Source organism: Neodiprion pinetum, chromosome 1, assembly GCF_021155775.2.
Source record: "Neodiprion pinetum isolate iyNeoPine1 chromosome 1, iyNeoPine1.2, whole genome shotgun sequence".
NCBI lineage: Eukaryota > Metazoa > Arthropoda > Insecta > Hymenoptera > Diprionidae > Neodiprion > Neodiprion pinetum.
The window spans coordinates 19,492,133-19,506,198 of NC_060232.1; the positions used below are offsets into that span (position 1 = coordinate 19,492,133).

At 37.2% G+C, this 14,066-nt stretch overlaps 1 long non-coding RNA gene across 1 annotated transcript; it reads right to left on the reverse strand.

Annotated features, from left to right (window-relative positions):
- Positions 1-12,127: 12,127 nt before the first annotated feature.
- Positions 12,128-12,727, reverse strand: LOC124218933 (uncharacterized). The gene is made up of 2 exons (XR_006883247.2): positions 12,581-12,727; positions 12,128-12,223 (listed from the first exon to the last, which is right to left on the reverse strand). It is a non-coding gene; the product is annotated as an uncharacterized lncRNA (long non-coding RNA).
- Between the last annotated feature and the right edge of the window lie 1,339 nt (positions 12,728-14,066).

Here is a 14,066-nt window from a genome sequence, read left to right on the forward strand (position 1 = left end):
TATTTTACATATTTCGTAACATAGAGGGGATCGAAAATTTGATAATTTGGTGTTTTCTGGCACGGAGAACTCATTTTCAAAAATTCGTAACGCCGGTTCTGTTTGAGCTGAAAAGTTCGTTTTTTCAACCCAAAGCTAATAAAATGAATTTTAATGCAACAATTGTTTCATTTACGATCAACCGAAATTTATATTGTTATAAATAATTAATATGTTTAAATCGATTTTTAGCAATTGCCTTCACCTCGTAGCGAGTTCTCAGCACGACCATCGTATTCTCCATCAATTCAAAATACGTTATGGATAAAAAATTTGACGTAGAATACGATGGTTGTGCTAAGAACTCGCTACGAGGTTGAGGCAATTTTTAAAAATCGATCGAAACATATTAATTGTTTATAACAGTATAAACTTCGGAATAATCGTTAACGAAAGAATTGTTGTAATAAAATTCATTTCATTAGCTTTGAGATGAAAAAAACGAACTTTCCAGCTCAAATAGAACCGGCCTTATGAATTTTTGAAAGTGAGTCTTCCAAGCCAAAAAACACCAAATTATCAAATTTTCGATCCCCTCTATTTTACGAAATACGTGAAATAAAAAATCCTCGAATACGTATCCCTATTTTGTCGGTATAGAACTCGTCAAAAAAAATTTCAGCTGAATCAAAAATGTGTCGGTCACAAAGGTGTTTGGTTGTAAAAGAATGTCCCATGTACATTAAAACATATCGAGCAATATTAATTTTACACAGCACGAAGTATTTTCAAAATGATTTCATAAATATCACCATTCACCATTTGTAAATATTTGGAAATATGTTCGAAAAATACTATTGAAAGAAAACGGGTACGAATCGTTGTGGTCTCGTTTTATGAAGTTACGCCATCGGTCGTCCCCCCCCCCCCCGCCCAACTCCGCTTCTCCTTGTCGCAAACTTGAATGGTCATGTTTATTTTCCGTCCGTGCATTACATTGTATTCGATTATTCGCTCAGTCTACGGATAGTGACTGTGCGCGAGAAAAAAAAATCTTTGTGTCGGCAGACGACTGTGCTCGAACATTTTGTATTTCCAAAATAAAGAGTATTTCTCATTCTTCTTCAGAGGTTTTCTATGAGGTACATACATGATTATCTCTGGTGAGTATTTATACATATATATATATGTACATTATACAGTTGTATAAAACGTGCACCACGACTTACGTTTTTTTCGACGTACGCCGTCAATGCCGGAACGACCCATAGCGTAACTTCGGGGTATTACTGTATCGGAATCATTCTGAAATTGTACATCGCTTGTTACACACAACTCTACTGACAATAATGAAATAATTTTATGTTCGAAGCTATTTTACTAGTGAAAAGGGTTTCAAAAAATGATTATATATAATATTGGAACACTTTATTCATGTTACTATGGATTTATAAAACAATTATTGACATCGACGTTGAGGATTACTTTTATACCCTCTGAAATATTAAATGCAAGGAAATAGTATCTGAGATTCGAGGTAACTGTGAAGCTGAGGGTTGTACGAAACAGTTCCTTCTCCCGGTTGATGGGAGTTTCTAACATCCATTGCGAAGTAATGTAATTTGAACATAGTTCACCACTCCATGAAGATATCCTCGCGGCATGTGACATTGCGTCCGTCCAACGGTTACGACGGATTATCCTGTAAAATATAAGCGTGTTCATTTGGTTGTTTCGCATTTTCAATGCAGAATCCATAACATGATTAGTACTTGTCGATAAAAATATACTTTGGCAGAGAATTCGTGTCCTCCCCTCCTTATCTTATAAGGACACATACAAATACATGGGTCCTCTTCTGTTCTCTTACAGCCATGTGTCGGCGCCATCTCACTATACCCAAAAATGTTAAAACTGAATGGTCGAAGCTGACGAAATGGAATAGTGTGATTAAAAATTTTGATCATCTTGAATAATCCGAAAAGTTGAGATAATTCTTTTGAAATTAAGATATTCATTTTTTACGAATCACTCTAAATTTCACCGTATTCAATATTTTACTACCGATAGCAGATATCTAATGTATGGTCATTCGGAATGAATATGAATGGAAAATTCCTCGTCAAACCCGACGGATTATTTGTAATCGGAAAGATTTTTTACAGAATGTATAAAATGGTAGAAGCCTCGCCAAAAAATGGTACCATTAAACAATTCGTTCGTTAATAACAATTACTATGTTCAATGTTTCCGGATAAACCAAAGTTTTCTACGAAAGCTTATCCTCTCTGCTCGCGAATGTGCTGTGAATAATTTTTCTACGTCAAGTAGAACAGGAGATGAGATATTGATTCTTCAAGTTTGCTGCGCGCTCATTTTGCAACAAAATTGAATGACTCGGTGCTTCCGGAAAAAAAAATCGTAGAAATAGGTTTTGACTTTTTATGCTCACATATCACTTCGAAAAAGCTTTCATTGTTTTGGAAAATACGCGGTCACATTTTGTCAGAATGATATTTCTGACTCAAGAACCTAAATTTCGTCCCAACTGACTTTTTATGGTTTACATGATGAAATAATAACAGTCGTAATATTTATTTTCCTTAGGATTTGAAATTTCTCGCATATTTGCATCGTACTTAGGGTATATGTCAACACGTGTAAATTTCTCCAATTATCGGAAAAGAAAATTACCGTACGATTATAATAATTGAACTCTCCGAGCATTCGAATCTAGGCTCCGATAAAATTGTGGTATTCGCGACGAAGCATTCAGCAATTCTTATGTTCTGCACACTCCTAACAAAAAATCAAAATGATTATATATGAAGAGAACAGAGAAAAGAAAATTTGAAACACGTATACAATTTGGTTACTCAATATTTTGAAAAATGTATAACAAAACGACGATCGAAACAAATGTCAACAAAACGACGATCTTTCGAACGCCACTGTTTCGAAGCAAACGTAAACAAGACGATTTGTTTTCTACATTTTTTTTCTATACTGTGAAAATGCTGGAAGTCCCTCCCCACTCCTCAACGGTACACATTTTCGTAGAAATACAATGAGCATCATGGGTACAGTGAGAACACTCTGGGGCGAGTTTTTCCATACTTATGAACGGTAGTGTATATTCATTTGAAAAAAACGGCAATTTCTCAAATAATGAATTGAAAAATCTGAAAAAATTCACGCAGAGTAACTTCTAGTAGTACTTTGATGTGACCAATTATGGGGCGGATCTGAGATGGTTGAAAAAAAAGTGGCCGAGTTGACGGAGAATCCTTCCTTTTCGGGTTGAATTCCTAAAATATCGATTTTTGGAAAAAAAGATGGAAACCGAAGTTGTTCAGAATTTGATTCCCAACAAGTTTGTTGCTATTCATTTATGCCATTAAGTTGAAAATAAACGAGATAATGGAAATATGTCGAATTTGTCGCCTTTTTCAGGTTTAATTCCAAAAATATTGATCCTAGAAGAAAAACTGTAAGAACTAAACTTGTAGAGAATCAAAATTGATACAACTTTTGTTCCGACGGTTTTTCTGTAAAATCAAAACCGGCCGAGTTATTCAAGAAAAACCATTTTAACCTAAAAAAACCATTTTTCGAATATACGCATAAGCATGATTTGGTCGCCATTTTGAATTTACACTCCCAGTGACCCCTGCGAGACAGCTGTGAGAAAAAAATTTTCGTACAAAATTATTTACAAATTAACCGGGGAATTTCGATATCAATTCTGACGATGACCCAAGAAATTAAAAGGTTGATCGAAACAGAAATCCGAAAAAATTGAATTTCCTTTTCTTTGAATGAAAAAAGGCGTTTTCCCGAAAAATTTCTTAGGAACTTTCGACTCTAATTTTGACAAGGATTCGCCCTGTCAAGTATTTGCTGCGAATTACGAATCACCCTGCATAGCAAGTGCAGATTTGGCAGGATTCTTGTAAATGATATCTATAATTGCATAACAGAAATTTGCAGTATAAAACACTTACCATCGCAACAAACGATTCGTTCGTCGGCGCGTCAAATTAAACCTTTTTTCGGTTCAGCCGTGGGACGTAACTTATCCATTGTTGCACTCACAAGATTATTTTTGTTTGTAACAAATATATGTATACACACTGGCCGCGTGAAAATTTGCACGTGATTAGAACTTGTGACACGGCAAATTACCAAAACACTCGCGTTTGCTTCGTTCGCCGCGAAAAGTGGATGTGGACGGTACGCGAGGAAACGCAGAAGCGACGGCCACGCGGCTAGTGGGGACAGTGGCGTGTGAGGGATAGTACTTGGAATCCGAAGAAGTTGATTCCTTCGAGAGTTCCAAATTTCTGTGAAATATTATAGGATTGTGCCGGACTTTGATGTACAGCAGTAACACATACCCCGACTTTTCGTAGGCCGTATACGATGCAGAAACCAACCCAAAACTCGCTAGCTTATCCGTAGCGTATACCATCTACGAGAAGTCACGGTATGTAGTTTTATAACGATTTCCACCTAATGAGTAACTTTCAGGTAGTTCGTCTGATGTAAAAAAAAATTTTCGTAGCATCATTCAGAACTAGGCGTAATTGACAAATGAAACGAAGTAAATAAAGTATGAAATCCTTATTTGTTGAGAATTAAAAACAGAAAAAATTGGCAAGCAAATCTTCATCAGAATTTTAACAAGGATCGGCCCTGTAAAATATTTGCCACGAATCTTGAACCGTTGTATGCAGTAATTGTATGTATGTACAATGACATAGATTTTTTGCGGGATGTATTTCTAGTATTGTTAAACACATCCGGTTCAAAAACAATTTCGCGTATGTGTTAGGGTAATCTTTAAAACAGGCTCGGACGATTATCAACCGGCCCACCCCCCCCCCCCCCCAAATTTGCTGTAAATAAATAAATAATGGTCTGTTCAAGAGCACAATTTTTTATCTCAACCCTAAACCCTGTAACGCTAAATTCTGTTACCCTCGGATGAGGACTTACCGTTGACACTTAGGCGCGATTCTCTACTTATCCGCAATATCAAACTATAACAAAATAATTACGTTGGGCGCCAGACGCGTTAGCGTCGATTTTCAAACAATAATGCAAATCAATAAAATTAACACAAAACCGTACAAAAGAGATAAATAGAGAACCCGTTGTATGGCTGGCTAGGCACAGGTACGATCGCCTACATCCCGGTAGAGTGGCGGAATTCAAGGCAGCTAACAGTAATTCCAGAATTAAAGAAAATAACAAAATAAAGAATAAACTCCAGGCAAAAGGGGAAAATGAACAGGTCAATCGATCATATATTGTCGAGAAGGTTACATGAGTGAGACAGGCAAATAAGATGGTATCGATAGCGGTAGTTAATAAAATAAATAATCGTTGTTCACAAAAAGTTCGGTAGAATAGCAGTAAACGGTAGCTTTAGAACGAGAGACGGTAGTTAACAGAGAAAAATGCACGTAGGTCGAGAGATGCGATATAATGCAAGAGTTGACTTAAAACTACACGTCACTGGGCGACGTGATCTTACCCAAGTTGCAAATGACGCTACGAAAATTATTATTCTGTCAATTAGAACGAGAGAACTTTACTGCGATCGGTATAAAACAACGAGACGATAGTTCGGTAGATGATACGACAAATTTACCATAAATTATAACCAGTATGAAAGATTGACATTCAGTAACAATTTACCAAGTCGGCAAACGATCGACTAGGTAGCCTTCGGTAGAATTATTCATAAACGGTAGATTCGACAATTTATAATGATTACGTACTTGAGGAATTAAATAATGAATTCCTAAACATAACTTTTGAGAGAATACCAAAATACAAAATTATGAGAGTGAGAGAATTTCGGAGAGTTTACAAAATAGAGAAATATACTAAAATACACCGCAATACAAAAGAATAATTCACAGAACTTAATTTAACAAAATACGGAGAAATAAATAACAGGCAAAAATAGTATAAAATTGTCAATAGTAATAAAGAAAAAGGTGCGGTAATATCTAGGGGTGATTCTACGCTCGCTTGTACTCCAAGGAACTCGATATACGATACAATAGGCACAAAAATAAATAAAAATATAATAAGCAATAAGAGAAATAAAATATAAAGCACACTACTATTACAAAAAGAGTATGGAATCAAATATGAAGCCAATAGGGCTCAAAATACGATAAAAAATACAGAAGCAGGATAATAGAAATTCACAAATAATCAGAAAAATCATAAATACAAGAAAAGTAATTATTTGGCAGTTACGAGGTCGCTCAGATACGAAAATAATAAATTACTGAAATCATGCAGTCACACGGCGGCTTATTGCAACTCTAGGCCGTGGACCATGATTCACACAAAACTGGCATCACGCGATGCAACCAAGAAACAATAAATATAATATTAATGACCGAAATCATGCAGCCACACGGCGGCTTACTGCAACTTTAAACCGTGGACCATGATTCACGCAAAGTCGATAAATACCATAAGAATGAATAGAAATTATGAGCAACTTCGTAACGGTACAATTCAAAGGCAGAAGCCTTACCTTAACGGTTAACCTCAGGCACACAAACTGACTCTATTTTAAATTAAACTTAGAATAATAAAACGAAAGTAGAAAGGAAGGAAAGGACTTGAATTTATAGGAAGAAGTTAACGGTAGTGCAATGATCGAGAGTATGGAAAAACAGTAGATACGATAATGGTAGAATGAAAGGAAGAAGGATCGGTAGGTATTAAATCGAGAGAATTATCGGAAGGATGCGGAAGAACGATGCTGTTCCTCAACAGGTCAAGCGTAGAATAGCAGGTCGTAGTTCAGCTCGCCGATCTCGCGGTGTCATGAGGTGATTCTTCTTCTTTGATTGGTCGGTTGACCCCCACCGCAAATAGGCCATCCCCCTGTGGCGAATATTGGTTACTGCGTGGTCCTACGTTTTCCAAAAATTACCGCTAGATGTGGTGTAATGTGCCGCTCGCGATTTCGTCGTTGACACCAACTCGTACGATGTGTAGCTGCTTCGGTTACAGTCCAGGCTGCCTATCATCGGGGACTTCTTTGGCAGAGGCATACATAGGGTGCCTCTCGGCCAAAGTTACCGGGTGGAGAGTGACGCCTCATTGTTCACCTTCACCGGCTTTTGTACAGGCAGTAGCTAGCTGCCTGTACCTGAGGTCGTGCAGTCAGACGGTTGGCCAAACCGTGGACCACGACCCACACAATTAGTCCTTGTCGATAGGAAGGCAGCGTCGATCCTCGGAACGATGGCTTTATCAACCTGAACGTAGTGGTTTGGGGTCGGTCCGGCACCAGGCCGGTAAGTCGGAAGATGGCAGGCTATGGTCTGCCCTCCACGCCATCCTTACGGCATCCGATAGAGCTGGCGGCTGGTTCCTCTTCGAGAAACGGTGCCCTCGGCCGCCGGGAGGATTTTTATCTCCCTGTTCACCGGCAGTCGAGGCGATACGGAAGGTTCGGGTGGATGCTACCCCAGGTGTATATAAAGGTGCACCAAGGTAGCCAGTGTAGTCTGATGAGACCGTCAGTAGACGAAGTCGTCGAGGGCTGCAAACGGTAGCTAGTGGTCCCTTGTTGGTCGGAATCGTTGTCGTCCAAGTACCTTATTAGCGTGCGCCGAAGCGCGAAATAAAGAATTTACAAAAAAGAATTAGTTAAAAGTAGTTATTGCCTATTTTGTATCGAGTTCGGTTGGAGTACCCTGCTGAGGACGCGTAAACTAAAAATAATAGCGCTTGTGTGCCCTTGTGACGGGCGATTCTGAAACGCCACGTTACAACCCTCACGCCTATACTTGCGTGTTTCCTGCAATTTCGGTATTTATTTTACTGCCGCATCTAATCTTTCGGTCAATAATCTGTAAGTATGACAATTTTGCGGACATCGATGCTACTATTAGATGAGGATATCCGGAGCGTATATGGGGCATTCTATGTCAATTATTCTCCATTTATATCTGCCTTTTCGACGAACAGGAATTAAGGGATAGGTATTTTCGTTTTTGTTAATGATTTTCTATCAAATCGATGAAAAAAGGCAGATTTAAGTGGTGCGTACTCGATGTAGAATGCCCCAAAACCCTTCAATAAAATGAAATAGAATAATTTTTTTTGCGGAACTACGACTCGAAACGAGAAAAGAAACAGTATTTTAATTTAATATCGGGTTTTGGAAAAGCCATGAGCATTTAAAAAAAAAATTGTGCGAGATTTTGATAAATTTAAGGTGTTTGGATGGGTTGAGACAAACATCTAAAATATTTCAGAAAGACTGCTTTTGGCAGGTACAAGAAAGTGTAAAATTTTCGATAGAATCGAAATTGGTCGGGGTCACGGGTTGGTCGGTTTCGCATGGAATGCCTCGTTCACATACAGTCGGGCTACGTGCGATTACGAATAGTTACCGCGATTGTGAACTGATGTTACAATTTCCAAACGATGCCTTATGATATGCACGAGTTTCAAAATCTAACGGTTATTCTGAGTGAATTGTACATTTTTTCGTATCCACCTAAAAGCCTATGCTCTCGTCGGCACTGCAGATTGTTGCTTTAGCAGAAACATAGGGCGTGTGCGTATTACCATGTCGTTTTACCATCTGGTACCGCTTCGGTCGACTACAGCGCTTCTGGAGGTTCAACGTTGAACTATATTACAGACTTCTCCTGCATCAGAACGGGCTCCTGTCACCTGAAAATCGCCCGCACAAATCGTGACATATTTACAGAAAACTGACTGGTGCTATAGGTTTTCCCGGATTACGTGTGTGTTTTTTTACGTCGGTATCTCCCTGGCAAAAGTGAAAGAAATTCTGATATCGTACAAACGGTGAATATTCAACAAGTCGCTAGCCCGATCGGCCATGTTTGACGCGACGTGATTTTATTGAGTTCATCATTATTTTTATTAGACGTTATCAATGATCTGCGATAGTAGTGACTGAGATACAGACGTACAATTTTATTCAAGCTATCTTTTAAAAATTTTCCCAGTCAGATTCATACCCCCGTTTTATCAGGATTTGTGCGGGCGATTTCCCCGCTTCTGACGTCAGGAAATATATATAGGACATGCCAGGTCAGCGGCACCTTGGACGTTGCCTACCCCCGGCGGAACTGCTGCTTGCAGACTTTCACGCGATGCAAGTTTTCTCCGTCATTTATAAAGATATCGAACTTCTATTAGAAGCATTTTGAAGGCGAAGGAGTAATCTGTGCCCTGTATTTTTCCGAATTTCAAATTTTTTTTCCAGAGTCGTAAAAAACAGCACTGAAAGTGAGCAAATTTCCCGTTGTAATAAAACGAGAAATAATTTTTTTTTTCACCATTCTACGAAATACACGGCACAGATACATCCTTCACTTTTAATTTAGGACTAAGAGCAATAAAATCGAACTCAAGAGTTGCGAGAAAACTTGCACGAGCTGAAGCATGAAACAGCGGATTTTCGCCGCGAAAAGCGATTGCTTGCTAACCACATCTCTGGCTTAGGCCGCCCGTCGTACGAACTAACAGCCGTAGCAGCAGTCTGCATTTAACACGTGCAAACCCGTAATTCACACTGCGAGCCGTGAGCGTTATTCGGTATGTTCTTCGTCAATAAATATTAGTAAAGTATCTAAAACTCCTCGATAAGTGTTCATCGGTCATTCGCTATGACTGAGATAAGGAAAGTGTTATGGAAAAGTAAGAAAAAGGGTCAAGGTTGGAAAAATTTCGCGGCTTATCAGCGGGAGAGGTTGAGGTAAATAGAATGGCATCAAGTTTGCTTACGTAGACTTGATAGTTTTCATTTTCAGACTGACTAACTAACATGCACGATTTATTAATTCAGAACACCGTATTTTCCTAACAATCTCTTCGAATTATTATTTACCGTCCCTTTCTCAATGTGTGTTGTGTCAACCTATTCTTCCAAAAATCATTTTCCATCTTTCGTTCACTCACGATTACAAACTTACCGATGACTTTTACCGCACACTAATCTACCTAACTGACTATTTGATTGTGATATTTGACATCTCCTGGCCAAGGTCAATGCACAATACACTAATGAATTGAAAACATGACGTGCTATCGAAGACATTGTTGCAGCGCAGCGTAACTGTTGTTATAAGTGGTTTTATTCAAAAATATATTCGTGATTACATTTATTACTGCGGATTATTTTTCTCTCTAACAATACACAAGCCTACTCGTGTGACTACAACGAACCGGAAGAAGGACGACATAGAGTATACAACTAAACCTTAAGATTAGAAACGCGCACACGACATCGAAGTCGGCGTGTGTCACGTGATTACTGTAGAGTTATTCTTTGGTGTCTGAGAGATGCGCGCTTTGGTGGCATGTCCACCCAACTAGTACTTATCATTTATTTTCAACAGTAAAGTTTTAATGCCAGCAACGTCCGGTACGCTACATTCACGTTTCGAAATGAGCCAATTATTCAGCTCCATGCAACCTGAGACTTGATTCCAGCACTGATTCAGCTTTATCAGTTATGTTCGGGTCTTTTCCACATTACGAAAACGAAGTGGTGCTATTTCGTAATTATTCGCGACGACAATTTTTGGAAATTACAAATGGAAAATAAATTAGCTGACTCTTTTCATTTCTGCCTTTTGCCAGCAATAGTAGACTCCAGACGTGCTCAACAACTTCCGATTCGCGACCCTCCTCAAATAATTGAAGCTAGAAATTCTGCGGTCAAATCAAGAAACTCAACGACTGATGTTTCCATCCGTAAGTGTTGGGATTTGTGCTCTGTGTCGGAATTAATTATGAGCGGGATAGTATTGTGAACGGAGAGATTAATCAGCACACACGTTGAGTTTTCGCGAGTACGGAGGAGAGATATATTTATAGAGAGAGCCAACGGCCCAATACAAAAGTCACTAGGTCTAACCTAGTTAGTCATAACTAGTTAGATGTTCTCCATTTCAACAGTAAGAAAAAGAAAATGACAACCGACAATACTAACGAGTAACTATACAGACTTTTTTACATATTTGTATATTTTTCCTTTCATTTATACATAACTATTTCACAATAATCTCTCACACAGAAAACTATTCTTGATTCAAGAATATTTTATTTGTTAGATTAAGAGTATGCTATTTTTTTAATAAAAATATCACATATTCTTGAATGAAGAATACTCAGCACTTGATTCAAGAATATTTTAATTCTTGATTCAAGGATTGTTTTCTTTGTGTGTAGGCCATTTTTTTATTTGTTGTATTACGAATCAAGCCTCGCATGTGTATCCTGCTTGTTAAATTTTCATTTTTCAGTTAAAGCCTATTCGAAATTTGGCACGGATACAACGTGCTTTCACATTATGTTTTCAAGTTCAGAAATTAATGAATTTCTGAATAATGATCCTTCATATTCGCTTGCTGGGTGTTTGCATCTTTCATTCCATAATATTCATTGAAACAGTTTATTTTGAAGATTCGTTTTATTTCTATAATAATTACTTGTTATTCCAAAGAAACGTCATAACAGAAAGCGAAAAGTATGGTATTCCACGCGATCGAATTTATATATTTTATTTATTGACGCGCCATTACTTTTGATTATGTTTTGTACCATAGATTTTGCTGATTTTTCAATACGCCTTATCTATCAATTTCTAATATACTCCTGCATGTGTAACTCAATTTTTTTGATTTAATAATTTTCTTTTGAATATCTATTGATGTATGTAACACTTTTAATTTTTCCTGGAATGGTTGAGAGGTTGGAACGGCATAGGGTTGGTCTCTTCATCGCAGCGACCCCCACGTGGTGAGACCTGGGTCAATGATAGCAATGTATTTAGTAGGGATGCGCGATTCTAGATCGACTCACTCAAGAATCGAACTTTTGGGTCGAGAAAATAGATCTTTTGTATTGATACTTTACTAATCGATTTTTTCTAGAATCGATTCCAAGACTGCAAAGATCGGATTAGGTTCTTCAATTAAGGTAGTAGTCCGGTGTGACGACCGAAATTTAGACGTTTTTTCATGATTTTTTTTTAAAAAGTAAATAAAATGCTATCGTTTTAAAGTTTTTACATGTCTTTATTGGTGTTTTGAAGTATATAAAAAAATTTTTTTGAAGTTAATTTTACATTAATTTGTTTAAAATTTTTGACGTCAATATGGAGTCCTCAAAGAAAAGATGAGTTGGTTCGGGGAAACACACAGCCTTCCAAAGTCATCTGAAATAAAAAATTCAAAGAGATTATTATTCTGTAGACTTCATTTTAGGTCCCGAACCTTAAATATACATAAAAATAAAAAAACAAAAACAAAATGGCGGACTTGTGAAAAAAGTTCTCAAAATCTAATTTTTTTTCTTCATAAATTGTTTAAATAAAATAGTTTATAATTAAAAAATTAAATGTTTTAAAGGTTCGGCATCTAGATATGTGTGTCTAGAATAACGGGTTAAATTTTTAGCTAAATCGGTTGAATAGTTTTGAGTCAGTGATTCCCCGAACTTTCGAAAACATGGTTTTGAGAAAAACGCTTTTAAAGTTTTGACAACAGATTTTTTTCAATAAAATTATACTTACATTAATCAGCTATGCCTGGTGCATAGAGCAGTCCTTCCGTTTCCTCAAAGTTGTCATTTTCAGCAGCTTTTAGAGCTCTACGTAAAGTTCTGGCTTCTTTGCAGTTGGCTTTTTAAGCACAATATTAGCAACAGATTTGACAGCGACGCTTTCATACACACGCTTTCATACACACTACGGCGCGCTCTCTTATTTTAGCTATAACTTTAAGAATAATTAAAATTTATGTCTGAAATTTTTATAGCATATTTTTAAGATGTTTTTCTTCCGAAAAATGTAAAAAAAAAAAATCGATTTTTTGAACCCGTCACACCGGGCTACTACCTTAAAAAAAGTTTTGCAAGTCTATTTTGGTGTTCTGTATTTTATGAATAATATAGGTTTGAGAATACAAAAGAATCGACCAATTTCTAGCGCTGAATAAATCTAATATCACAACTAATAAAAAAAGCTTCCCACCTAGTCGGCTGGATTTGTGTAATATGTATATGAGAACTATTGCTGTGATAAACAAATACGACACAAAGCAAACTATTGTTAAATATCAAAACTGTTGAATAAGTACTACGTTTCTGTGACACGATTTTGAATCTCCAATATAGCTACCGGTTTCCAGTTAAACTAAAAAGTAAAAATAACGATCAATCTTCTGAAAATCAATCTTTTGTATCCGATTTTTTGGATGAATCGATTTTTCCAAAATCAATTCGAATCGATTCTAAGAATCGATCTTTTGCTTGATATCGCCCATCCTAGTATTTAGTCATGAATTAGCTAACTGCTGTTTCGGGTAATTTCTCTTGTAATATTTTTCACTTTACTGCAACGAGTTATGCAATAGATCTCTTGAAAACTCGAATATTATTCAATGATTTCTGTAACTTATTATTATTTGCATAAGCAATAAATATTTGAAATAATATATATATACGTGCGAACCTCTCCTTGGATAAACGTATCCTAATCTCATCAGCCACGCGAAACTCATACGGGCTTCCAGTTATATTCCTCGCACGTCAGAACTTCAGAACGTTCAAGTGCAAGCGGCCTGGTCCCAACGGAGTGCAGAGTGGGGGGGCCATAGCACGCGAGGGGCATAGACTTAAGTCCCGCCCACTCTTCCCCTTGGCCGCCTGGCTCGGTCGCGCGGGAAGCCAAAGTTCCAGCGCGAGCTCGGTAGGCAACGTCCTTAAATACTGCTCCAAAATTGAAACATTATTTTCAATAATAGTTTTTTTGTGCTCGAAATGTTTTAATCCGTGCCCCATGGTTCTGCATTTTGTTGAATAAAGTGCAAAAACTTTGATTTCTATTTTAGAAGATATTTAAAAAAGTCTTTACGTTGCTCAACCACTTCATCTTTTACGTTTTTTTATATTTTTCCTGAAATAAAATTCAAGGTTTTTGTCCTTTATACTAAAAAAAAAAAATTCTAAACACATCAAATAATGATTAAAAAATATATTAGAAAAATGTTCACACACTG